This window comes from Euleptes europaea, chromosome 1 (genome assembly GCF_029931775.1).
Source record: "Euleptes europaea isolate rEulEur1 chromosome 1, rEulEur1.hap1, whole genome shotgun sequence".
Lineage (NCBI taxonomy): Eukaryota > Metazoa > Chordata > Lepidosauria > Squamata > Sphaerodactylidae > Euleptes > Euleptes europaea.
Window position 1 is genome coordinate 81221081 of NC_079312.1, and position 27553 is coordinate 81248633.

At 44.2% G+C, this 27553-nt stretch overlaps 1 protein-coding gene across 6 annotated transcripts in view; it reads left to right on the forward strand.

Annotated features, from left to right (window-relative positions):
- EBF1 (EBF transcription factor 1) overlaps window positions 1-27553 on the forward strand; it is a 394943-nt gene that overhangs the window by 321640 nt on the left and 45750 nt on the right. The window lies entirely within an intron of this gene.

Consider the following 27553-nt stretch of genomic DNA (forward strand, 5'->3'; position numbering starts at 1 on the left):
GGCAGTGACTATATCAGTTGAGGGACATCTAATGTTTTTGGATAATCTTCTGTGGAATGCATAAAACTGTGTTAGTTAGGCTCTTTGAAATTTTTGACGTTGTGTGATTCTTTGGCAGCCCATTCCTGAAGGGAGGGGTAGATCCACGGTGGCCAGGAGGAGTGCAGCTGCGGTGCCTCCACAGAGGCTTCCCGGCTGCCGCAGAGAAGAAAAAACTATTTTTTAAAAGCAAAATAGAAAAAGGGCAAAAAAGTCCCATTGACTTTAGCAGGCCTATACCATCAAAAAAGGTGTTGTAGCCACGCCACCACACCATGGGGCATTCCCAGGCTTAAAGGGGTAAGGAAACTGCCTAAAGGCAGCTCTGCCCCCAGGAATTCCTCCCCCATGCCGGCGCAGGCATTCTCTTTTGGGATTTAGTTCCCAGAATTGTTGCGCTGGTGGCAGGGGTGGGAAGATCCATGGCTCCCGGATGCTGGTGTGTTGCCCCTGTGCCAGTGTAAGTGTCTTGTTCCATGATAAAGTGGGGCCTACGCTGGTGCGGGATCATGCTGGCTCCTAAGGAGATTCCCCCACTTCAAGATTGCAGCCTGGGTGATGGCCCAAATGTTTGGATAAACGAGAATATTGCTCCCGTAGGATTATATTGACATGGACCACAAAAGAGAGAGTATATGCATATAACTAGGCAATCTGGATACAATGAATTGATGAAATTGGAGAAATGGGCAATGCCTGCATGTGTATTGCAAAAAGTCTTAACTGCATTTCCCTTGTGTTTTGTCTCGGATCTATTTATTTTGAGAACCAGTACTGGATAAGATGTATCTAAGCATTGCTAGCTTACCTAACATTAAACAGTCACCCACATCATGCAGCACTGTTTTCTTGTTTATCTGCTGACTTCTGCAAAAGCTCTGCACTTAGTAATTAGAAATAAATAATTTAACAGAAAAACAGAAAAGGCCCAAGTTAACATGGAAAGATGAAAATCGAAGAAAAATTGCCCAAGATATGAAAACAGTAGCTGATACAATATACTCACATTTCCAGCTTTCTAAAGGTAGTTGTGCCTTATACAGGAAACTAGACTTTTCTTTAACCCTGTGGCTGCCACCAAAGGATAATCTGTGACAGATTCTTTCTGCAGCTGCCTAAAGGCATGAGCCATCCCACAAAGAACATTATTGAAAAATGTGACCTAAATCAGTTAGCCTTGTCCTTAAGTGACAAAGCCTTCTAAAATTTTCAATGAATATTGATTGATCTGTGACTTGCAAAGGGATGCTTCGAAATGTCATGCCTTAGATTTCATTAACTCCTAAGGAAAATGAATATTTAAACTTAGAGGAAAGAATACTTGGTATGCGGTGAATAAATTGGCATTTGATCAAATGTAAGATATCAGGGTTTTTTGAGCAGAGTAGGCTTATTTTTCTCCCTCTCAGTAATGGTAACTCAGAAAGCCAATGTGGTATAGTAGACAGAGTGTTGGACTAGGATCTGAGAAACCCAGGTTCAAATCCCCCACTCTGCCATGGAACCTTGCTGGGTGCCCATGGGCTAGTCACACATCCTCTGCCTCACCTACCTCAAAGGTTCATTGCGAGGATAAAATGGAACAGAGAACAATGGAAGGTGCTTTAGATCCCCATTGGGGAGAAAGATGAGGCATAAATGAAATATTTAAATAAACTTTTATGTCATCCACTGAAGTACAGTTCTTATTCAGCACAAATATTGATATACAAGGTATGTGCACATACATTCCACCATCCATCAGGAATTGAATAATACCTCTATGTATCAGTTTGGGTTCTACCATTGCTGAGGATGTGGAATCCATAAATGATTTTTCTTTAAGTGATTCTTGCATGTAACTGCAAACTATTTTTAAAATCCGAATACCTTTAGTGGAAAGAGATGATACAGATGTATGCTCTTTGTTAAGTGCTCATTGTAGAGGGACCAGTTATCATGTGCATTTATTTCTCAGTAGTTTACACAGATGCCTTTGAGACCATTAGGTGCAATTCAGATTTAATCTGCACAGCTCAAGGTCTTGTTGTAAGGTACAATTCAGAAGTAACTAGTGCTGCAAACTTTATTAGGTTGAATCCATAGACTAATCAGATGATGTTTTAGTTGATTAATTGGAGGTTGTCAGTTTTAATTGCTGAAGGCCTTACTGGGGTTGAGATTTAAAGTCAGCCTTACATAGTATCTGTGGTGTTGTGCAATAATGAATAAAAAGGGTGTGTGTGTGTTTTTTTTAAAGAAACATTTCCTGATTTGTTTAAAATAATATTTTGAGTTCCAAAAGATTGTGTTTCTTAATTGTTCACAATATTTGAAAATTTTATCTATTTATCTAATACATGGCTTGCCACATACTGAAAGTGAAACAACTTGAACAATTAAAAAGGCACAGATCTCTAAAGCAATATCAGTCAGTAAACCTGGCCACATGTTATGCTATGGCTGGTAAATACTGTGATGAGATGAGGGGAAGAGAGCTGAGGTGTCTCGGTGGCTAGGAAGAAGGGGAGAAGGTGCTCTTTGCTGGATTCAGAGCATCCTTTCCAACCACAGAGGTGCCTAGCTTTTGTAAATATGGACCCCCCCCCAAAAAAAAAAGAAATAGTTCTGGTATTGTAAGAGTTTTTTAAAAATGTTTTCTTTGGTTTGGGGGAAGGAACAGCTATGGTAGAGTGTTGCTAGAACGTACATGTCCACATTTTTACAAATCAGGACAGTTCACCTGTCTGTCCTATTAACAAACACTAGGTTAGGCAGTCTTTTTTGAACAGGCAGTCTTAAGTAGGGTTGCCAACCTCCAGGTGGGACCTGGAGTTCAACCAGAGTGCAGCTGAACTCCAGACAACAGGGATCAGCTCCCATGGAGAAAGTGGCTACTTAGGAGGATGGATCATATGACATAATATGCTGCTTGATGTCCCTCCCCTCCCCAAATGCTGCCCCCCAAAATCATCAGAAATTTTCCAACCCAGAGTAGGCTACCCTGGACAGAGAGACACCCCACATCTGTAAGTCACACACTATGAAATGTAAATTTTTGTGTTATTAATATAATGTCCAGTGAGTAGCCGTGTTAGTCTGTCTGCAGTAGTAGAAAAGGGCAAGAGTCCAGTAGCACCTTAAAGACTTAACAAAAATATTTTGTTATTGCAGTGGGTAGCCGTGTTAGTCTGTCTGCAGTAGTAGAAAAAGGCAAGAGTCCAGTAGCACCTTAAAGACTAACAAAAATATTTTCTGGTAGGGTATGAGCTTTCGTGAGCCACAGCTCACTTCTTCGGATACAGCTAAAATGTGAATCCATCTGTCTTTAAGTAGAGGAGAGTGAATTCAGACAAGCATTAGTATGTAAATGTTAACAGTATGTAAATGTGAATAGCAGGCATGATGGGATTAGGTGTGGTATGCAGAAGAGTCTGTGATGTCCAGGGGAGAGATGGGTGTGGAGAAATCAGCATTGGTAATGAGCCATGAATGCAAGGTCTTTATTCAGGCCAGGTAAATGCATTGACTTTAGTTTGAATATCAACTGTAATTCAGCAGTTTCTCTTTCCAATCTCTCTTTGAAATTCCTTTGTAAGAGAGTAGTTCTCTTACAAAGGAATTTCAAAGGGAGATTGGAAAGATAAACTGCTGAATTACAGTTGATATTCAAACTAAAGACAATGCATTTACCTGGCCTGAATAAAGACCTTGCATTCATGGCTCATTACCAATGCTGATTTCTCCACACCCATCTCTCCCCTGGACATCACAGACTCTTCTGCATACCACACCTAATCCCATCATGCCTGCTATTCACATTTACATACTGTTAACATTTACATACTAATGCTTGTCTGAATTCACTCTCCTCTACTTAAAGACAGATGGATTCACATTCTAGCTGTATCTGAAGAAGTGAGCTGTGGCTCACGAAAGCTCATACCCTACCAGAAAATATTTTTGTTAGTCTTTAAGGTGCTACTGGACTCTTGACCTTTTCTATTAATATAATGTGGTAAACAACAAATGTGAGCAGAATGGCAGTTGCAGACAAGGAGGGTGTTAAATTGCTGAGAATGAGTTTGAGAACATGCATGCACAACTGAGAACAAATTGTCAATATAAACATACTTTGAACGTGTGAATGTGCTGATTGCAACTTGCAGACAGTTTGCAAATCAAAATGTTGGAAGATCAAGCATCTAATACAACAGTGCCTTAAGAGACCATTATTGCATAGGCCACTGACTAAGCTTAATAAGTCTGTACTTCCAGGGCAATGGCAGAATCCAATGCATGTTTGGAAGTAACTTTCATTGAGATCTATTGGCCTTGTTCCTAATTAGTTCTGCATAAGGTTTGTACAAACTTTGCTTTGTATGAAAAGTAAGACGGGTTATTCTCTGACTGATGCACCTGCTTTGCAGTTCAATAATATTGCCCACCAATCTCATTTCCTTTGCATTCCTTACATGGAACAGATGTTTGTCTCTCAGCACACTATTACTAATTTTGAATTTCTGTGTAAAGTTTCTTGCATGATTTCAGTTAGGTTTCTTTCCCATCCAAAAAGGTGTTTGTCCTGTAGAACAAGACGAATATACACACATCATTTTCTTATTAGAGGGTTTCCTTTTCATGTATTCAACTTGTCTTAATTCATAAAATAGATAGTGGGAAAGACTAGATCAATTTTTTACCTTGAAATATGTTTAGGTAAAAATTATATGAGACTTTTTCTTCTATTGCATGGCTCGCTGTGGTTTTTTGGGGGTTTTTTTGTTTTTTGTTTTTGTTTTTTGCAAAAGCCCTTTTTTATTTCAAACTTGTCATTCTTTCGAAGGAAAAGGTATCCTACCAACCACTAGTCTGTAATTCATTGCATGGCTGTTCTTTCTGTTTTCTTGTTAAAACCAAATGGTGTGCAGCTTTTTAAGGAAGTGAAACCACCTTTTCACTTGTTACCAGAATTAAAATTGATGAGGGGAAGGGCACCAATAAAATAGTTACAATATGGTCATCTATAATTATCTGTATGGTCAAAAGGCTGTGATATTTGAAGAAAATATAATCCAAAATTGATCAAGCCCTTGTTTCTAACAGAAATGTCACTCTTGTTTTAGCCTTAAATGATGAGACCTGCTTGTTTCTTTATGTGGCAGCTATATACTAATTGCCTTAAAATTAGTTTGAACAAATATTTCGTAGGACAAATTCTGTCATTCACTACACATGGCTTACATTTATTTACTTAATTTCTTTGAAAAGGCAGGCTTAGGTTATATTACTTTCTTTCTCCAAGCCCAGTTTTCATAATCCCACAGTGATGCTCCTGGCTCCCCCCCCCCCCCAGTAAAATAAAAACACATTAAAACTTCGGTTTTGTAGGTTATCCGGGCTGTGTGACCGTGGTCTTGATATTTTATTTCCTGACGTTTCGCCGGCAGCTGTGGCAGGCATCTTCAGAGGACAGTGTTACTCCTCTGAAGATGCCTGCCACAGCTTCCGGCGAAATGTCAGGAAAGAAAATGCCAAGACCACGGTCACACAGCCTGGATAACCTACAAGAACCGATGAACTCTGACCGTGAAAGCCTTCGACGATAACATGAATACTTCTTTGTTGTTTTTGCTGCCCAGTGCATTAACTTTCTACACATGGATGTTTGGCTAGCATTGCCACATATTTAGCATTACAGCTAGGGTTGCCAACCTCCAGGTACTAGCTGGAGATCACCTGCTATTACAACTGATCTCCAGCGAATAGGGATCAGTTCACCTGGAGAAAATGGCCGCTTTGGCAATTGGATTCTATGGCATTGAAACCCCTCCCCTTCCTGCCCTCTGCCCCCAAAAATTTCCTGCTGGTGGCGAAGAGAGACCTGGTAACCCTAATTAAAGCATATTTATTTAATTTTATCCTATCTGTTCTCCAGGGAGTTCAGGGTGGTGCACATGGCCCACTCTCCCCATTTTATTTTCACACTAAGCTTTTAAAATAGGTTAACCTGAGAGTCATGGTCACAGAGGGGGTTACCACACTTTGTATTCCCAGCGATGTATTAATAGTTTGAAAATGTTATAAAAAACATCGCTTTAAAAGGGTTTTTGGATACCATGGTTTATAAATGGTTGGAAGACGTCTTCACAGCTAAAGGGGCCAAACAGAGTGTGAACAGTATTTTTTATAACGTTTTCAAACTCTTAATACATCGGTGGGAATACATAGAAAGTGCGAACAGTATTTTTTATAACATTTTCAGACTCTTAATACATTACTGGGAATACAAGTGCGATAACAGCCGCAGTCACTCAGTCGGTGCCATGAGTGAATGCAAATTTGTAAACCACTGTACTATAGTTGTGCTACAAAATAAATATAGCCCCTGATAATGGGAAAGGGGTACGGCTGCTAACCACCATTTGGTGCCTGGAGTTTTCCTGGAAATACACCTGATCTCTAGATTACAGAGATCAGGTCCCCTGGAGAAAATGGCTGCTTTGGAAGGTGGACTCTGGCATTATACCCTGCTCTGGCATTATACCCTTCCCAAATCCTGTGTTCTGCTGGCTGCAATCCTAAAACCTCCAGCAATTTCCCAACCCAGAGTTGGCAATCCTAGACAGAGTTGGTATGGTATGTTATAACTGACTACCAGAGCAATGTGGAACTAACTGAAAAAAATTAAAGTGAGCAGTGGTACAAACAAACCATTCACATTCACATTTTAAAAAGTGTTATCCAAAACTCTGCTGTGCTGCACATTGTTCTGAGAATACATGGTTGGGTAGAAAAACTACAACCCCCATTCATGAATTGAAGCCTTCAGCACCTGTTGCCAGCTTAGTGCTTAGCTGTGCGTTATGCTCCCAAGCCGCCCACCTGACCCACGAACCAAACCCACAACATTCAAAACATAAGAACAGAAACACAGAAGCCAGTTTTGGATGAAATGGCACAACTTTTATTGATTGCAGCAGCAAGGCATTGGCATGGCATGGGGGCGTATCCTATCATCGACCTGCCACCCTGCAGGCCGATGCGCAACTCCCAGCACCCCTGCTGGGAAGGCTAGAGATGGCAGCTCAGGGACACACGAGGGCGGCAGCCAGCTGTGTGGTCCCCTGCCACTTAGAGGAGGCCTCCTGACCGCCCATGGAAAGGCATGCCCCCCAGACAGCCCTGGGTGAGGCTCATCCAAGGCAGCCTTCCATCTTGGCATGTCCATATCCGGCCTCCCCCAAAATCCCGTACCGGGATCCTCCTATGGGAAAATTGGCACGCAGGCCGCTTTTTCCCAAAAACTGGATACTGCCCCAATGCCAAACCGCCACAAGTTGTGCGGATAAGAAAATAAAACCTTTCACATTAGCGGTGGGTGGGTGGGTAAACCAAAAGGGGGGAAGAGGAAATGCCGGCCAGCGCCCCCTCCTTTTAAGCTGCAAGGTCAGACCTGAGTGAAACCTCTCAGGTCCGACCTCCGGAGGGCCCCCCCCCAGCAGCCTTGAGCCCATTGGCTCATTCAAACCGGCTCCCAGCCCTAACGGGAAGTCACGTGGCTTCCCAGCTGGGAGTCGGGGGGGAACCGCCATTTCCCCTCCACCGCCATTTCTGGGCAGGCGCGGGGGCCCCCGGCCCGACCGGCAGCCCTATGGCTCCCGGCCCCCCGAGGCACATTGACCCTGCTCCGGCTTGGCCGCGCCCCGCCCGGCACAACCCGGCAACCTGCGGCCTCCGGTAAGTCGTGGCCGCGTTTGCCAGCTTAGTGCTTAGCTGTGCGTTACGCTCCCAAGCCGCCCACCTGACCCACGAACCAAACCCACAACATTCAAAACATAAGAACAGAAACACAGAAGCCAGTTTTGGATGAAATGGCACAACTTTTATCGATTGCAGCAGCAAGGCATTGGCATGGCATGGGGGCGTATCCTATCATCGACCTGCCACCCTGCAGGCCGATGCGCAACTCCCAGCACCCCTGCTGGGAAGGCTAGAGATGGCAGCTCAGGGACACACGAGGGCGGCAGCCAGCTGTGTGGTCCCCTGCCACTTAGAGGAGGCCTCCTGACCGCCCATGGAAAGGCATGCCCCCCAGACAGCCCTGGGTGAGGCTCGTCCCTGGCAGCCTTCCATCTTGGCATGTCCATATCTGGCCTCCCCCAAAATCCCGTACCGGGATCCTCCTATGGGAAAATTGGCACGCAGGCCGCTTTTCCCCAAAAACTGGATACTGCCCCAATGCCAAACCGCCACCAGAGCCGGACGGAGTCCCCAGACCCCGGCCGACTCCCGCCAACGCCTAGCGCTGCAACCAAGTCCGCAAGCCATGGCGAATGCCGTGCAACCAAATGTCCAAGCCCCAAGATGAAAGGTGGACCCCATCTCTGCGAAACAAGGCACTGATCCGATGAGTAATGTCTGTGTGCTGGATCACCAGGCCACCCAACTCAAGGGCTACTTTCCCCAAGGCTGACGTAACTCTTTGCCGAGCTCTGTCCACCTTCTTCGGGATCAACGCCCCTCGCCAGGACCGTCTCTCCAGCATGTCAGACCACAAGATGCCAGCATTCCGCCATTCGGCCGCCAGGGTTCTCAGGTCACCAGTTGCCGCTGCTCGTAGGTCTTCACCGCGCGCCTTCCCCAGATTATTCTCACCCAGTTGTATGACCAACACGTCTGGGGGCCCGCCAACTGCGGCTTTCTTCCGAAGCGTAGGGACCAGCGCTCCCCATCTCATGCCCCTACAACCCAGCCATGACACCCGAACCGCGCCATCCAGCCCCAAGTGCTGACCCCACCCTGACGATTCAGCGTATTCCCCAGCCCAGTGGACGATGCTGTGGCCACACATCCAAACTTGAAGCCTCCGTGCTGTAACTTGAGAGAAAGCTGCAACTTAAACACAAACAGTTAGGACCCACCCCAGCCCTAAGGCCTGATGTATACTTTGTAAGCGCTGGAACGCCATCTGCCGATGGTTTTGATAATCGATTCCAACAGCCCTTCAGAAGCCGCGGTTGTAGCCGCACCTATTCGAAATGAGGGGGAGCCCGATCTTGGCCAGGGCTAACCGCAGCACACCTGCAAACTGGTACCTGGTCAAAGGGGAACCGTCGGCATGCACCAACAGTGGACCCTCCCCCTTCGGGCGCACCGCCATGAAGGTCAACAAAGAGCGCACGGGACACAGTGGCTTCGAAGGTGCTGACCCCAGCTTGATCATGGCCCCCCGACCCCGCTGGTCAGTTTTGGACCGCCTAATGTTGATCCGGACCTCCTCGTCCCTGAGGTGGACATCTGACCAATTCAAAGCCCGGCCTGAAGTGTCCCTTCTCGAACTGACCACCAGTTCCCCCACCCTGAGTGCCCCGAAAAAAGCCACCATAAATGCAGCCTCAAACAAGTGCACCTCGTAGCGTGACCGGCAGACTACCCCCAGGGAGTGAATTATTTTGGCCAGCAAGAGGGGAGTGATCGGCCGCCGAGGATCCGGCTGGCAGGGGGAGTTACGCCGCCAACCTTCAACAGCTCTTTTTGCCATAAAGGATGAACACGGGTCAGGATGCCCATAGGCTCTACTAAAGAAGGAAATAGCCGCCATGTGGCAGCTGATAGTTCTGGGAGCCACCCCCCGTTCCCGGAGACTGACCATGTACTGCAACACCATCTCCTCAGATGTCGGCCACGTGGCCCGCCCCCCAGCCCCAGCTGCGAATGTCAAAAACGCCGAGGCCGCTGAGGTATATGACCTTAGCGTGGATGGGGCTACCGACTGGAAGACCCCCGCCATTATGGTCTGTCGCCAATGGTCCATAACTCCTCCGGGAAGGGGTCTGGGTGTAAGTTTGCCCCTGGGGCCAGCCTGCGAAACCTCTCCTCCTGGAGGCGAGATAAAGCATCCGCTAAATCATTTTGAACTCCCGCCACATGCTTGGCCTTGAAGGATATGTTAGCCTCCAAGCACGTCAGCACAAACTTTCGTATCAGGTGCATCACCCGGGGTGATTTGGATGATTGTTTATTGAGCACCTGAACCGCGGCCAAGTTGTCGCACCAGAATAACACCTTCCTGTTGCGGAACTCAGAGCTCCAAATAACCACCGCCACCAAAATTGGGAACAGCTCCAAAAAGGTCAAGTCCCGTGACACACCCATCATGGACCAATGCTTGGGCCAGGGCTGGGCACACCAATGCCCATTATAATAAACCCCAAAGCCCACACCCCCAGCTGCATCCGACTGGACTTGCAGAACCCCACCCCCAACTTCGAGGGGCGTTTGCCATAAAGAAACCCCATTGTATGTGCTGAGAAATACCCGCCATACCTCCAAATCCGCCTTCATCCCCTGCGTGACCCGAATTTTGTGGTGCGGCCTGAATGCCTGGGCTGTGGCTTTGGCTAAACGTGCGCAAAAGGGGCGCCCAGGTGAAACCACCCGGCAGGCAAAATTTAAATGCCCAACCAAAGACTGCAGCTCCCTCAAAGTGCACTTCTTGCGCTCCAAGAAGAGTGAAACCAGTGCCTGCAATGCGAGCAACTTATCCTCAGGGAGGCGGGACACCCCTTGAATGGAGTCGAGTTCGATCCCCAAGTAAACCAGTTTTGTAGTGGGACCCTCAGTTTTTTCTTGCGCCAATGGAACCCCCAATTCCCGGGCCAATGCACAAAAGGCCTGCAGTAGCGTTGCGCATGCACCGGTGCCCGCCTCCCCTAAAAACAGGAAGTCGTCGAGGTAGTGAGTGACGTGTGGAGAGCCTGTTCTTAATTTAACTGCCCATTCTAGGAAGCTGCTAAATTTTTCAAAGGCAGCGCAGGCCACCGAACACCCCATCGGCATGGCTTTGTCCACATACCAGGCATCCCCCACCCTGAAGCCCAATAAACAGAAATCGCTTGGATGTACTGGGAGGAGGCGGAACGCCGACTGGACGTCGCATTTGGCCATCAGGGTGCCCTGCCCGCAGGACAATGCCAGGCGGACAGCTTGATCGAAGGAAGCATACCGCACCGAACAAAGTTCGGGCGGAATTGCTTCGTTCACTGAAGCCCCAAGGGGGTAAGAAAGGTGGTGAATTAAACGGAATTCCCCTGGGGACTTCTTCGGGACAACCCCAAGAGGGGACACTCTCAGATTGGGCAGCGGAGGGGCCCTAAAGGGGCCAGCCACTCTACCTGCATCACATTCTTTTTTCACCTTACAGTCCACCACCTGCGGCATATCACGGGCCGACTTTAAGTTGTTCGCATCCATTGCCACCCTCGGACCCATAAACAGAATTCGGAACCCCTGCGTGAACCCTTCCCACAAATACTTGGCGGCCTCCCGGTGTGGGTACCTTTCCACCCACCACCGCAAGGCATTTAACTTAATGGGCGATTTTGCCAAGCTCCCCAAAAGGGGCTCCTCATTTTCCTTCACTTGAGGCTCCGCCGGCCCCCCCTTCCCATTTTGCAGAGGGCCGGCCACCGCGAAAGGGCTGCGAGCCACCCTGCGACCTGGGACAAGAACCCTTAGGATGTTGGCCAGCGCAAATTTCACACACATGGTCATATTTGCACTTGGCCCGACCGCATGACCCTTTATTAAACTCCCAACATACCCTCCGCGGTGCCTCCCTCCTGGCACCCCATTTTGTAGTCCTTGCAGCGTCCCCTTTGCTCCTAATGTGTGGGTTAACTACCATGCTCCAAATGTCATGGTTCACCAGGTCCCAACGGGTCCTAGCGTTGTAGGAGGCCCTTTTCCTAAATTCCTCATCGTACTCAAGGGCCGCGGCTTCACCCGCTAATTCTGCCGCCCGTTCGACAGACGAGGCATAGTTCCACAGGTGCCACCCCCGCTTAGGGTATGCCATGGTCACGACACCGGCATAAACCCCAAAGCCCTTACGCCATTTCCTGATAGATTTATCTCCCTGCTTGGCCTTCTGCTCCTTACTGGCACCCCTCCCCTTAACGGAATCGGGCTTAACGAGGGCAAAGACATCTACATAACATCCCTCGAGTATCTTTTCCCGAAACTTGCGGAGAAGGTGTAACCCTGGGGGGTTCTCCTTTTCTTTATAAGTAGATTGAACCTTAGACCTCTTTCCCTTAGCTCCCGATTCCCAAATGGCCTTGACCCCATTATCAGAATCCTGGCCCTCCTCCAACCTCCTGCGCCAAGCCCAAGCCGGTAGACCGGGCAAATCAGTGCATGTGCGCCAATAACCTTCGGGCGCATCCTCAGACTCATCCCCCGAAGATGACTCACCAGACGACTCCCCGCCTCCAACTCTCTTGCCCGACCTCTTCCCTTTCTTCTTGCGCCGACCGCCTTTCTTGGTGCCCTTGGTGCGCTGCTGTGCATGCCTTCCCCTCGAGCTGGAGCTGCTGGAGCTGCTGCGTCCACTGGAACTGCTGCCTCGACTAGAGCTGCTGGAACTGGTGGAACTAGCGGGCGAGTCCACCCTCTTCCTACGCTGTGCCTTCCGTGCCTTGCCCTTGAATGCCAAGTCCCGGGCCCCTGCTGGATCAGCAGTGCCCATCCCCAATGATTGAGACTTCAGGTGGCCAACCTCACTGACCAACTGTTGGACTACTTCTGTGAGCCCCTGTATGGTGGGATCAGGCTTAGCATTGGAGGATACCATGTTTGCTGCGGTCGCCTTGGGAGGTTGCTTAGCCCTGGGGGCCAATGCCGCCCAAGATTTTCTGGCACCACCGCCCCGGCCCCGAGTGCGAGGTGGCGATGGGTCTCGCTGGCAAGGTCTCTTAGTAGGTGCCGCGCCGCCCTTCTGCTTAGCAGAAGTAGACCTTCTAGATGGCATGTTGATAGGAGTTAGCTGGGCCCCAATACACCCTCCCTCTGCACGGGGCAGACCTCCATTTGCAATCAAAAATGGGGGAAGGGCAGTATTCCTCACCACTCGCCTCCTCACTTCCGAGCCGGCAGCCCTCTGCTCCTGCCCCCGCTGGGCCTTATCGCCGTCCAGGCCGCACACCAAGCCGGCTCCCTGCCCCAATGGACCGCTGCAGCAGCCTCCTCCCAAACGGTTCCCCGCACCAGGAGTGATATCAGCCTTTTTTAAATTATTTTTTATTATTTTTTGCGGGAGAACCGAGGGGGGGTGAGCACGCTGCCGTTAGCTGCCGCTCGCAGCAGCCGGATCCAAGCAGGGGGGGGGGTCGCGCCGCCTCAACCGCAGCCCTCAGCCGCCGGATCAAAGTGTGTGTGGAGGGGGAGATCGCGCCGCCTCAGCCGCGGGCCCCGAGCCGCCGGATCAACGTGCGGGGGGGGGGGGAGATCGTGCCGCCTCGCCTCTGCTCCCAGCCACCCAAATTGGGGTGGGGTGTTCGCGCCGCTCTCCGCCGCCGCCGCTGGAGAAAGGAGGGGGTGGAGTGCGCTCCACACTCAGCCGCTGCCGGGAAACCAAAAGGGGGGAAGAGGAAATGCCGGCCAGCGCCCCCTCCTTTTAAGCTGCAAGGTCGGACCTGAGTGAAACCTCTCAGGTCCGACCTCCGGAGGGCCCCCCCCCCAGCAGCCTTGAGCCCATTGGCTCATTCAAACCGGCTCCCAGCCCTAACGGGAAGTCACGTGGCTTCCCAGCTGGGAGTCGAGGGGGAACCGCCATTTCCCCTCCGCCGCCATTTCTGGGCAGGCGCGGGGGCCCCCGGCCCGACCGGCAGCCCTATGGCTCCCGGCCCCCCGAGGCACATTGACCCTGCTCCGGCTTGGCCGCGCCCCGCCCGGCACAACCCGGCAACCTGCGGCCTCCGGTAAATCGTGGCCGCGTTTCATATCTGATAGCTGTTGGCATGATGATAAGCAATTTTAAACAGCCCAGGCAAGTATTGTATGTCTTCTGGGCCTTCATATCTCTGAACCCAAATTTGCTTGGATTTGGCTGCCTGAATGGAAATGGGGGGATCATAAGAACATAAGAACATAACAAAAGCCATGCTGGATCAGACCAAGGCCCATCAAGTCCAGCAGACTGTTCACCAGTGGCCAACCAGAGGTGCCTCTAGGAAGCCCATAGCAAGACGACTGCAGCAGCACTATCCTACAGTGCCTAATATAAGAGGCATGCTCCTTTGATACTGGAGAGAATAGTATCCATTTTGACTAGTAGCCATGGTACCCTATAGTTCCCTAAGTTTTTTAGAGCAGGTGGGTGTAACTATATTAATTGGTCAATGCATTATATCGACATACAAGGTGTTTTTGTCTATTTCACTTTATTCTGCTAAGGTATTGTAGATCAAAATGAACATTTTTGGAAGGTGGAATTGGAAGCGTTAAGGATCTTACCTGCTCAACTCCTGGGTCTCCCTCCCACCCCACAATAACCTACAATTGCACTGCCCCTCAGTTTTTATATTCTACCACTCTTTCCCCTTATGAATATAAAAAAGTGAGACAAATGACAAGCATTCCTTACAATAAATTGTTTCAGACAAGCTACTGTAACTGTTTTTGCTTCATTTACATTTAATCAAATTATACTTTATTTGCAATACAGAGAAATGAGCACTCTGCAATAAATCAAATATTTCCTCACCAGGGGCCCAGCAGAGACAGAAGGCAGTCACAGTGTTTGTGTGTTCATGTATGTTGAATGTTGCAATAACTGTCAGAGTGAGAAAAGCTTCTGCTGATAAATTTCCATATGCAAGTATATTAAGTTGGTTGGTTTGTGGTCCAGCCCATGGGAGTATTTAGGTTACTGTGAATATTACCATTTGCATAATTTAACAATCAGTGGTGGTATATTCCTACCTCCTTATAAGAGGTTTCACCACATCAAGAGAGTGTTATAATAGATCTTCAATTTCAAAGCGGATCACCATACATTTTAGATATTTCCAGATGTTAATTGTCTTGAAAGTTCTGCTTATCCAAATCATTTTTGTGTGCCTAGTTCAAAAGTATTATTTCAATGAAATTCTTTATAAATAATACAGATTGCTGCATATTCTGTGAGTGTTTTTAGATGGATAAGGGTTACTATAATTCTGTTAATCTTAATAGAAGGCTTGTCCATGGCATAGCTGCCATTTTAGAGGAAGTAATTTCACATTACGTACAACTTTTGTACTACATACAAAATATAGACACACAGTCAATATAGATGTTTAGATAGATGGGAAGTTTAGTGAGGGAAATAAAGTCCCTTTAGAATGCTTTAGCCTATCCCCCCCCCCCGTCTCAACTGATAAAAAATAGGATAAACCAAATATAAGATATTTGAATCCCATTCCTTACCCAGCTTGAGTTCAATGCAACCATCCAAGGTGACATGGCACATTCATCAGCAGGGATTGCAGGCAGCTGATTTTGCACCAGGAGTAAGTACCCATGAGTAATGTTTTATCAATAGGATAATTTTCTTGGTGACGGTGATCCATATTCGCAAAGTTGACTGTCACTGTAACCATGCCCATCTGGTCCAACTTTCCCATGTGTTATCTGTTTAATTATTAAGTTATAAAAAGGAAATGGAATGCATCTTATTGAAATCCAGATGAAGTGGCAACTATTATATGGGGCTGCTGAAATCCTTCAGCATTTTTACTTTAGTGCCCCACTCATTCATGGTTAAGAGTCTCTGGAGTGACTCACCTATGAATGTACATCACTTGATTTCTTATCACATCACACTTGTCAGCGGCTGAATATTTGTATCTGAATGTGAACCATCTTTGCTGAAAAACCTTTTAAATTGAGATAGTCATGGATATTATGTCTAGAAAACAAATAGCTATGTTATATCTGTTTTTGCTCAATTTGGATAATTCCCTTTTTCAATTTATAAACAGTTGAGAAAATATTTAAATCAAATTACTCCAGAAGAAGAGAATATATGGATTTGGAATAACATCCTCCCCTTTGCTGATTTAAAAAACACTTTGCCTCAAAAAACAAAAACAAAAAAAACCCTGCGTTATCTTATGTCCTGTAGATTACATCAATATATCCATGGATAGACGACAAATCTTTCCATAAAACTAGAAAACACCCCAGGTTTGCAGAAAAATCTGAAACCTTAAAAATAATTGTGTTTTTTTTAATCCTACAAAATAATGGAAGCAGTGCCTGTAGCTTTAAGAAACTAATATTCTCAGTGGCTATTTCCACACAGTATTGCCAGCCTTCCACCTTTGGTTTCTGTCAGTAAAAAAGTAGATGGAGGAGGCAGGGACCTTTCAAGATCTCTTTTGGTCTTGGAGTGAGGACTCATCAGGGCCAGGCACACCAACAACCACCGGGACACTTTCTCCCACCTGACTTGCATGACTTACCCAGGCCTTGCTACTGTTCTACAGCAGCCACCCCATGATAGCCTGTGCAATGTAGTGATTAGTATTTCAGATAAGGATCTGGGAGACCCAGGTTTAAATTCCTGCTCTGCCATAAAAGCTCACTAGGTCAAGCTAGCACAGCATAATTGGGTCAAACTTCTCCCAGGTAGAGGCTGCTAGGAAGAAGGAAAGGGGGAAACTGAAGGTAGTTAGTTTGGGTGGTGGGTGGGAAGGAATGAAGGAAGCAAGGAAATGTGAAGATATGGGAGCTGCCAGGAGAAGGGAAAGAGGAAATAGTGTGGGGAAGAGAATAAGAGGGAAATGAGGTGCCCCCCCCACAAGTCCTTGTTCGTTCCCCACAGCAAAACTAGGCCATAGTTTTTCCAGGTAAAGGCTGCCAGATGGGGGGAGAATGGAAAGCTGAAGACAGAGGGGCAGGTATAGTTAGGTTGACTGGTGGGTAGAAAGGAGAAAAGGGGAGACACTATAGCAGGGGTGGGGAACGTCAGGCCTGGGGTCCATTTAAGGCCCACGAAATCATTTTGTCTGGCCCTTTGTGGGTCCTGGCAGATCTCTAGCTCAGAAGGATCTAAGATTGGTGATCTGCTCCCTCCCGTGGACAGGAATAGTCTCTATTCAAGGTAGATGTGAGTTTGTTTTGCAGAGAAAAGGAACCTTTTTTCCCTCTTGCAGAAGAGTCGTTAGCTATGCAGCTGCTAGGACCATCCAAGAAACATGTTAACCCTTTCCCACCTGGGCCATGGAGAAACATATTGACCAGCTAATTTTTAAGTTGATAATTTTGTATGGCCCGCAAATGATGTTATAAATATCCAAATGGCTCTTGGCGGAAAAAAGGTTCCCCACCCCTGCACTGTAGAAACAGCTAGGGAAGCCTGATCTCGTCAGATCTCAGAAGCTAAGCAGGGTTGACCCTGGTTAGTAATTGGATGGGAGACCACCAAGGAATACCAGGATCACTATACAGAGGAAGGCACTGGCAAACCACCTCTGTTAGTCTCTTGCCTTGGAAACCCTGCGGGGTCGCCATAAGTTGGCTGCGACTTGACGGCACTTTACACACACACACACACACGCACACACACAGGGAAGAGAAAGAAGAAATAGTGGGGAAGGATTAAATTAGATGTCCCCAAAGATCTTGCAGATCCCCCACTTGTAAAAAATATGAGCTAGGTAGGTGATACCAGTTGTCTGTCTGTCTGTCTATAAAATCAGTCAGTAGTGTTGTTTCTATGAGGCCTCATTCATACGTGTGAGTAACTCTTTCATGCCATGTCAAATTATAACAGTGCACATCATGTCAGCTTTTCCTTTGTGCCCGTGCATTAAATGCATAGGAAATGCTGAATGGACAGCTGATCAAGTTCTGGAACTAAGTGCAATTTATGCAGGTCTCTAGCCATGATCATATTAAAAGTGGCAACACTCATTGAATTCTTCTTACTTTGGAGTTGATCAGCCTAATTTAACGAACCAATAGACCATCTTTTAGGCCGAAAACGCACGGGCACTTACTCCTGTTTCTTCCCAGTGTCCTCCCCGTTCCAGCCAGGATCAGTTCAAACCGGGCGGGGGGACAATCTGTGCGCAGAACCTCTCTTGATCCGTGGCGAGTCAGCGTGCTGATCTGCCCGTCAAAACACAAAACGCCGGAGACACGCACTTCCTGGCCGTTCAGCAAAGCACGCTCCCGGTTGTGATTGGCCGACTCACTGACCAATGACAGCCCTGCGCTCCCACTTTTCAAAAAATTTGGAAACGAAAGGGGGTGAGGTTGCACAGGTAGGGGTTTGGAGGCATGCGGGACGTCATGACGGCAGAAGAATAGGCTCCTGTTAATCTGAGGTGAGCCAGGGTTAACGGTTGGGGTCTTCATTCGCAAAGCCGGGTTCATTTTGGGTCGAGACAACGCTCAGCCAGCAGCATCTGAGGTGTCGTTCATTTGCAAGAATTTGGTCCTGGTTGGAACTGGAAATAAAATGGGAGGAGACTGGGCGGAGACCGGAGTAAGTGCCCGTGCGTTTTCGGCCTTAATCTCTAAAATGCTTCATTTCAGTCTTCTGTGTCACAGTCAAGACAGGAATAAGATGGCATCCCTGAGAAAGTTTTTTTTAGTACAAATATGTCTGTTCTTGAAATACTTGCACTCTGAAAATCCACTTACCCAAAGCCCTAGAGCATAAGTTATGCTTGATATTTAGACAGAATAACTTCATCTCCTTAGCTTTTTCAAATGTGTAACAGATAAGGACTATGTAGTCATATATGTTTTTACACACATCAGACAGTGTAAAAGGTATCACTACAAACTTCAGCACTCAAAAATATTAGTTGGGTTTTAAACAATCCCCTGAGGACTTTGCCTCTGTAAAACAAAAAGTATTTTGGCAACTTTTTACAAGGATAATCCGGTTTCCCTGTGTTTTAAGGTACTTAAGGGACAACTGCAGCCATCCTCTTGGAAAGGAAACAGGATTTGCTATCCCAAATGAGGCTACTGGTCCTGCTCATACAGTTTTTGCTTCTGACAAACAAGCAATTCCTGATGCTTTTAAAAAAAGGAAATAAACTTAAATGTTTCTCACCAGCCATGCATTGTCCTGAAGAAAGCAAGCAATTTTTTTTCCTGATTCCGGCAGTGAGCCTCTGTTCTTACAAGCACAATTACTTCTGTTTTCTTGGTCAAACACAACCTGGGTTTCTTTGTGCCTGTATTCATGCACTCAGTTATACATATTTAATTCTGTTGGAATTAGTATCCGTCATTATATATTTCAATAATTGAACTTTGTGTACTGTTTCAAAGTAGTTCTTCCCTACACTGTTTTCTTTCTTTGACCTCCTAGTCCTTTTGGCCTCATTTGTAGTAAAGGAATTTTTTATTTCATCTGTACAGTTAAAACTTTGGAGGTTTGAGAATACTATAGTTACAGATTGTTGCACTGAATTGGGTGCTGTACTAGATGACCTTTATGTAGGATTTTCATGTAGGATTGTCAATCCCATCTTGGGAAATTGCTGAATATGTAGGGCAGTGTATGGGGAGGGCGGAGTTGCAATGGGGACGGAGATCGGCAGGGATGTGATGCCATAGAATCCATCCTCCAAAGCTGCCTTTTTCTCCAGGGGAACTGATCTCTGTAGTCTGGAGATCAGTTGTAATTCCAGGAAAATTCCAGGTCCCACCTGGAGGTTGGCACCCCTACCTTCATGGCGTATTCAACTATGGTTGCTTCCACAAGGCAATCTTGTTGTGGTTTCTAGCAGCCTCCCAAAGGTTCATTGAGAGCTCGATGAATGTTATTTTCTTAAAGCTACAGACATTGTTTCCATTACGTTTTGAGAGATTAATCCCCTGATACATATCTGTGGGTGTGTTTTAGATTCTAGATATTTGTGCAAATTTGGGACTTCCTTCAAGTTTGTAGTGAAATTACCTATATGTATATCTTGCTCCATTTTGCATATCCACACTCTGTGGTCTGTTTTGGAATGAGATATATAATGGTTTTGGATGTTCACATGCATTTAAAGGATTTCAGTGTTATAGAGCAGTTGAAGCAGTTTGGACATCAGGACACTTTGTGTGTGTGTGTGTGTAAAGTCAAGTCGCAGCCGACTTATGGCAACCCCTTATGGGGTTTTCATGGCAAGAGACTAACAGAGGTGGTTTGCCAGTGCCTTCCTCTGCACAGCAACCCTGGTATTCCTTGGTGGTCTCCCATCCAAATACTAACCAGGGATGACCCTGCTTAGCTTCCGAGATCTGAGGAGATCGAGCTGTACCATGCTGCCTTCCCTCCTCAGGACACTTTACAATCGTTTAAAAAGAGTAAAATGCTGAAAACAATATGAATAAGAAGTGTAAAACAAGCATAATCCAGATGATTAAAATTTGATAGATCCCTTGAATATTAAACAAGTAAGGAAGCTCCCTGAACATTCAAGAACTGAAAGCTGGCAGGTTGGTGCATCCATACTCATCTGCCCTGCAGCTATTAACCATGGTAACTCTAATGGTTTTAGTAATGATGCCACAATGCTACATTTCATGACAGCATAATTGTAATATGTATGGTTAAACTTGCCACCTGGCTTAAATGACACCATTGGTGTAAGGTTGCCAACCTCCAGGTACTAGTTGGAGATCTCCTGCTATTACAACTGATCTCCAGCCGATAGAGTTCAGTTCACCTGGAGAAAATGGCTGTTTTGGCTATTGGACTCTATGGCACTGAAGTCCCTCCCCTCCCCAAACCCTGCCCTCCTCAGGCTCCACCCCAAAAACCTCCCACTGGTGTGGAAGAGGGACCTGGCAACCCTACATTGCTGTGAGTGTAAAGACCATGAGAAGTACTACTGAGGGAATATAAAAGCATGGGCAGTATGCAAACAATGAAAATGTTTGGTCAGGTGATGTCTGGGATTAAAAAAAAACAAGAACACTTCAGCTGCATCAAATCTACTCTTGCTAACAATAAAGCAAATATCATTTGGACTCGGCACCAAAACTTTGGAACTCTTTCCCCTGAGAGAATTGCCTGACCCTTCTTTTGCCATCTTCCGCCAGGGGGTGAAGAACTTTTCTGTTTCTTTTGGTGTTCCCGCAGTGATCCCTCCTTCCTGACCATTTTATGAATGTGTATTTTAACTTGGTTTTAATTGTTTGAATGATGTGTTTTGTTTGGTTTTCATGGTTTTTAAGATGTGTTTTTATTAAGTATGTTTTTAATGTTTTAGCTGCCTTGGTGGCCCTGATGAGGGCAGAAAGGCAGGGTATACATTTTGTAAATAAAGAAATAAATAGAACTCCACATTGGGTTTAATGGAGTACAGAAAAGATGTTTAATTTTTTTCCTACTTCAGGACTAGTTATAAAAGTTTAAAGAAGTACTACATCTTTAAACAGTTTTGAGGGAGGTATTTTTTTAGCTACCAAGTCTAACTTAGTATTCTCCCCTACTGTGAGATGTAAGGTGCATGTAGACTGGTTCTAGGAGAGTAATAAGTATTGTTGTTAAGCAATTGTGGTGTTGAAATTCAGCTCCACGATGTCTGCCAGTATTTATCTAAAATACTTTCCCCGGTGCGTGTTGGAGTTCCAGTAAACCGTGTCTTATTGTGCGACCTTTTCATTTTCCAGTGAAAAGGGATCAGCTCGTCAGATAAAAGCTACAAGCTGGAGTACAGGAAAAATGTGTGCTCAGAAAATCCGAGCATGATTGAAAACAAGATGTGTTAAATCAATGCAGTTTATCGCCTGCCTATTCCTGGCAATTGCTGTTCTAAGCTCATTCTGAGCACACACAAGATGATAAAAGTATAGTGTCACAGTTCTCACCGGGGTAGGAGGTCAGGGAAACATGTTTATCAGACAGGTTGCTATGATTTTCCCCTCTGATAACTATTATTGTCAAAACTCTTTGGGACAAAATCTGAACAATTATAGGAGTAAGTAATATTGCTGGATGCTGAATCCAGAGGCTGCTGGAAGCTCCAGAATTATAGGTTTTCCTCCCTTAAGAAATATAGCAAGCTACATTTGTTGTATAATTTAAATACTCTATTATCCTTCATCATTTCAAAATTATCCTCCTTTTTTCCTGGGCATTCAACATGTTAATTATTTCTAATAGCTGAAACATGCGGGAAATATAACAAGTGAGACCTCAAAGCCTCACTGTTAACACTTAGTATCTAATATATTTGAACATAAAATTTTATCCAAGATTTTGGAATTAAACAATTCATTAATATTTAGGATAGATCTTGCTTTCTGTGTATTATACAGTTCTGGTCTTCTGTGTGCCTTCATAAGCCTATGATGCATTCCGCTTGTAGTCTGATAGTTTGACAGGGATCCAAGTGTGCCTGGACTTCATACACACCCTCAACAATGCTACTCTGGTCAGCTGTCTTGCACAGAGTTGGGGAAGGAGGTAGAATTTATTCCTAGACGGGTCTATCAAAGCATCGCCTGCAAGGTTTTTGTTTGTTTTTTAAACAAATAAGAGACTTGAGAGATGTACATTCTCATCAGGGAGGTTGGCATTCTCACCACCTGCCCTCCTTCCTCCCAAATTGCTATATGCTATATATAGGTCTTTGCCTCCACCTCTCAATGCAGGAAGATAGGAGGCCTACAATAGTATAATGGCAGATGTAAGTAGATTTATTTGTTATAGGAAACTATGCCCTGAATCATTCAGCATGGGCATTTGTCCTGTGTCCATGCTTTTTATTTATAACACATTATGGTAGAATTACTCTTTGGAAGTTAGGGCTGCCAAACTGCAGGTGGTGGCTGAAGATCTCCCTCTACTACAACTGATCTCCAGGTGACAGAGAACAGTTCCCCTGGAGAAAATGGCCGCTTTGGCCATTGGACTCTATGGCATTGAAGTCCCTCTCCTCTCCAAACCCCACCCTCCTCAGGCTCCGCCTCCAAAATCTCCAGGTATTTCCCAACCTGGAGATGGCAATCCTAATGGAAGTAAATGTGTAATGGGAAGTTGTGGTGCATGGATAAATTGGTGAATGGACACATTACAGATGGGTGGGTGAGCTCAATCATCTGTAGATGACCTTTAGCCTTAAAGACAAAGAGAGAGAAAAAGAGTGTTAATGTACTGTGATGAAGGGTATCTGTGTGTTTCCTGACCAACTTTACCATTTCAGTTTCAATTATACTTTGCATTCCTTGAGAGCTCAGGGTTGCCACAGACATTTAATTTGGATACTTAGGTTCTAACTGATGTTGAATGTGTGTGTGTGTATAATAAAATGTAGCACAGCATATGTACAATTATGTTTGATGACAACAAGTCTGATTTGGCTACTAGCTCAACTGCACCTACAATTTGAACAAGGAAAAGTCACAAAGGAAGCCAGAGGCAGTGTGCTAGTTTGGGAGTTTGATGTCATTGTGAAATGTTATTTATAATCTAATGAATGTACAGCCTGTTTGTTAGACTCTATGTAGTTATAAAATCTAAATTTTACATTTCTTATTAGCTACATATTATTCTGTTCCTTGTAAAGAATGAGGTCATCTAACAGTACAGTAAAGAAAAAGGAAATTAAATTCACAAGACTATGTTTAAGTAAAAGCGACACACAAAGTAATAAAAGTAGGGAAACTCTTGAATTTGCCTTGCAGTAGTCTCTGTAACACCAAGCCTTGTGTCTTACCAGGGCTTTCTCCACCCATTTCCATTTTCCATTGCCTATGGGAATAAGCACTTGGGGCAAAATTAATGAAAAGGAAGCTTTATGAAGAGTAAATCATATTAACAACAACCACAACAAAAATAGCCCAGTACTTGTATGGTTTCATTTAATGATGTTTAATTAAGAAAGAAAACTTTCTTTGCATGTGAGGTTTGCAAAATACACTCTTTCACTTGATGATGTGTGTGTGAAGTAGATTTTTATGCTCCCCTATGGGCCAATTAAAGTCTTGTTGCATACCAAGATGATTGGTTGGGAACTTGCTCTGTCAAGGCTGTGGCTCTATAGAGTTTCCATTGCTTGCAGTACTAATAGTCAGTTGGGGTCATGGGGTTTCCTGGCAGACTGAGCACTCCATGCCATATTTTCCGATCACCATTGTTTGAATTATCTGACCAAACACTGAAAGAATTATCTTTATTATTTGAAGGTGGCACATGATTTTTTTTTTTTTAAAAAAAATTCTTTTCTGCAAGGGAAATGTTACACCTTAGGAAAAGATGTAATGTAGCTTACTGTATGGATCCTGTGAATTGAATGGGATGCCCATATGTGGATTGGCTGCCATGTGGAAACACAGGAAAAGGAGTGCTATACCTTGACATTTAGTTAATAATTGGGAGGGTTGGCTACCCGAGACGAAGAGAAACGGTGTGATGAAGATGTTTATGCAGAAATGGTATACATCCCTTTGTACTGTTCCACTGGACACAGTTGTGTTTTCCCTGTTTTTGACATGTAGATAGGAGGAATTAGTGTAGAATACAGTACTGTGGGACAAGATGTATTGAAATCAGCATGCTAAAGACATTCAAAAGTTTCTGTGTGGCAATGCCCTTCTTCATGCATTGCATAGTTAATTGTGTTAAACTTAACACTCTGTAGGATCCAGTGTTGCACTGTGCTAACACGGCATAGTAACACTCAGTAGTTAAATAAATATATTTCTTTCCATTAAACAATGAAAAGTTCCCATCCATCTGTAGAATTTCACTGTCCTCCTTTAGGTTCTGAAAGGCTGTCATCTCTTTGAACATGATTAAGCGACCATGAAATATAGCCATTGGTTATGCAGTGACTCTGTGATAATACTATTTTGTACTGCTACAGGAATACAGTGTATGCAATCCACACTAGACCTTGCCTTAGCAACAACGAAAAAGATGATAAAGTCCATTGTGTAGGACCCTTGGTACCCTGGAAATAAAGTAGACTTACAGAGCAGTGTTCCATCCATCTCAGTCCATTGACTTACATGATGAAGGGTGTGACTGCTTAGATCTGCACTTTTAAGCATTGTTTTTCATTATTAGAGGTTACGGATGAGCAGGGTGGGCTAGGACAGTTGCACACAGTAGTGTTTTCATATTCCGAGAACCTGTGTCATGAAAGAGGGATGTTTGGTTTTGCATACTTTACTAGCCACACACACAGAGAGAGAGAGACTTTCAGCGCTCCTGTGTTTGTTGACCGTCACTCATTGCATTTCCATTGCTGATTTTTTTTAAACAAAAAAACAAAAAAGCATATGAAGCAAATATTAAAAAGCAAGAGACATTTTTCCTCTTGGGGAGACAAGCCTTTGGGACAATAACAGGCCTGTTTGTATTGAAGTGGCAGTTGTGTGGTTTTCTGGATTGCAGCTTTTTGTGTTCCCTTACTAGTGTGCTTATGGTATTTTTGACAAATATTACTTAAGCAGCATTCCTAAAAAAACAGTAACAGAAAGAAAGAATGTGTGTGTGTATGTAAGAGAGAGAGAGAGAGAGAGAGAGAGAGAGAGAGAGAGAGAGAGAGAGAGAGAGACATAAAAACATTGGCTCATGGGAAGCAAATTTGCCAGCTTTGACTTTTGTATTGGCGTCTCTGATATCTCCACATTTTCCATGTAGAGTATGTTTATTTTCCTCAAATAATAACATTAAAATGTATCTAATTCAATTATTATCCATTCCATCTGAATTAGTTTCCTGAGACTTCCACAAGCTATGAGTTCCATATGATATTTGAACAGGTTCTTTTAATTGCTGATATTAAGTGTCGATCATTCTGCTTTAAGTTGGCAGCATGGCTAGAGATACAAATTCCTCTCCCCTGTATATCAAGCACTCATTCAATTAATAGTCCAAGCTTTATTGATACAGCAGGAGCTCATTATATGAAATACTGAAAAAAATGAAAGACAACCTTTTATATTATGATTTCTAAACAAAATAGAAAATTCAAGTGCATGTATTTTCCAGGCATAATTATGACAGTAATCGATTCATTTAGTTCAGAAGATCCATCTGTCTAAAGTGTGGTAAAGGAAAGCTGACAATGTAAATTGCAGTTTTGGAAACATGAAATAATTTAATCCCCTGTTCTGATTTTCACAGATAAGCTTAATTTTTTCTTGTATTAAATGTCTTGGATTTTATGAATTACAGCTTCAGAAAGGCTGTGTGAAGAGTTTCCAAGGCTTACTCTGTGAACATCTAATGTGAAAGAAAGTTCTTCCTCAAGGGTTTAAGTAGTAATTCATAAAATGGAAAGAATAATAAATATTGTGCCTTAACTGATACACTAGCATAGATAGACAGATTTTGTACACCTGGGTGTAATTTTAGTTAATTCACACAAGAGACAGGTTGAAAGTTTACTGTTTAGATAGGAGAAAATGGCTTAAATCTTATATTTGCAAAAATGATTACATTACCTTAAATGAAAATGCTATTCTATTAGCTACTTCAATAAGCATTGCATTTGGAAAAGTATTTTAATAAAGAAGTTGCTTGAAGTTCCACGTAACTTAAAATACGTAAGTGAAGGAAAGTACTTACTTTGATTTAGATGTCTTTTGGAGATGTAATTATTGGCTTTTTACTCACCTATGTAAAACAATGTACTTTAGTAAATGGATTTCTGGCCACTTTAATACATTTTTTCCCTCTCTTTCTTTGTCTTTTTTTTTAAAAAACATAAAAAGTAAGCACAGTCAATCAAAGAATTTTAAGGTTTATTTCCTCTTTAGAAATGATTGATAGCCTTTTAGATTTACAAGTTGACAAGTTAAAGGGTGCTATTGGTATAATTATGTACTATATTCACAGTCTTTCAATTTAAATGTCCTTTTAAAACCATGAGATTATCATACCTGTATTTTGAAAAGTAGGCCAGTCAGTTTGGGTTGGTACACAAATTGCTTCCATTAGCCTTGGGACCTATTTGAATGTAATACAGTTTTTTGAAGTCGGTAGTACTTTCAATAGTACTTTTGAAATTTAGGGTAATGGGAATGCTTTTTAACTATGGTATGCACTAACTTGTTTTTAATGTATGGATGGATATCAAGAACACAAATACTGACTTACTCAGTCTGAAAGTTTTTTAAAAAATCATATTGATATTTTTCCATGCATAAAAAGACATTTTGTAGTAGGTCATTGGGGACAAAGGAACACGTTTTATGTAGGATAGAGAAGAGTGTTCACTCCATCTCTCATTAAAATCAATGGCAAAATCTTCCAAGGATATAAAAAAGAACTAATTCATTCTGATGGGAATGATTAAAAGAGTTAATCTGAAATCTTACCAGTTATTGCAATGAAAATCCCATTTATTGTATATGTGACTGAAAAATATATGGAATGCCTTCCCATCTATGTTTGACAACTTGCTTCTACAGAACTAAGTTTAATTTAGATCACAAATTGCTATATAAAAAAAAGAGCAGGATATGATATTAAACGTCCAAAGGATACATGTTGCTCTAGACTCAAGTTTATTATATTTTAATAAACACAATGATAGATATTTTGAAGAAAGAAAAAAAATGATACCCTCTCTGGACTCTGCCACTTGACGCAGTCTGCTTCACATTGCTTCCATCCAACAAGGCTGGCTGTGAATAATAATTAAAGATCACCATGATCAGTTATACTGATTAACAACCATAGAACTTCAGATGTACCCAAGCGGTTTACATTATTAAGAATTGTTTATTTCATCAA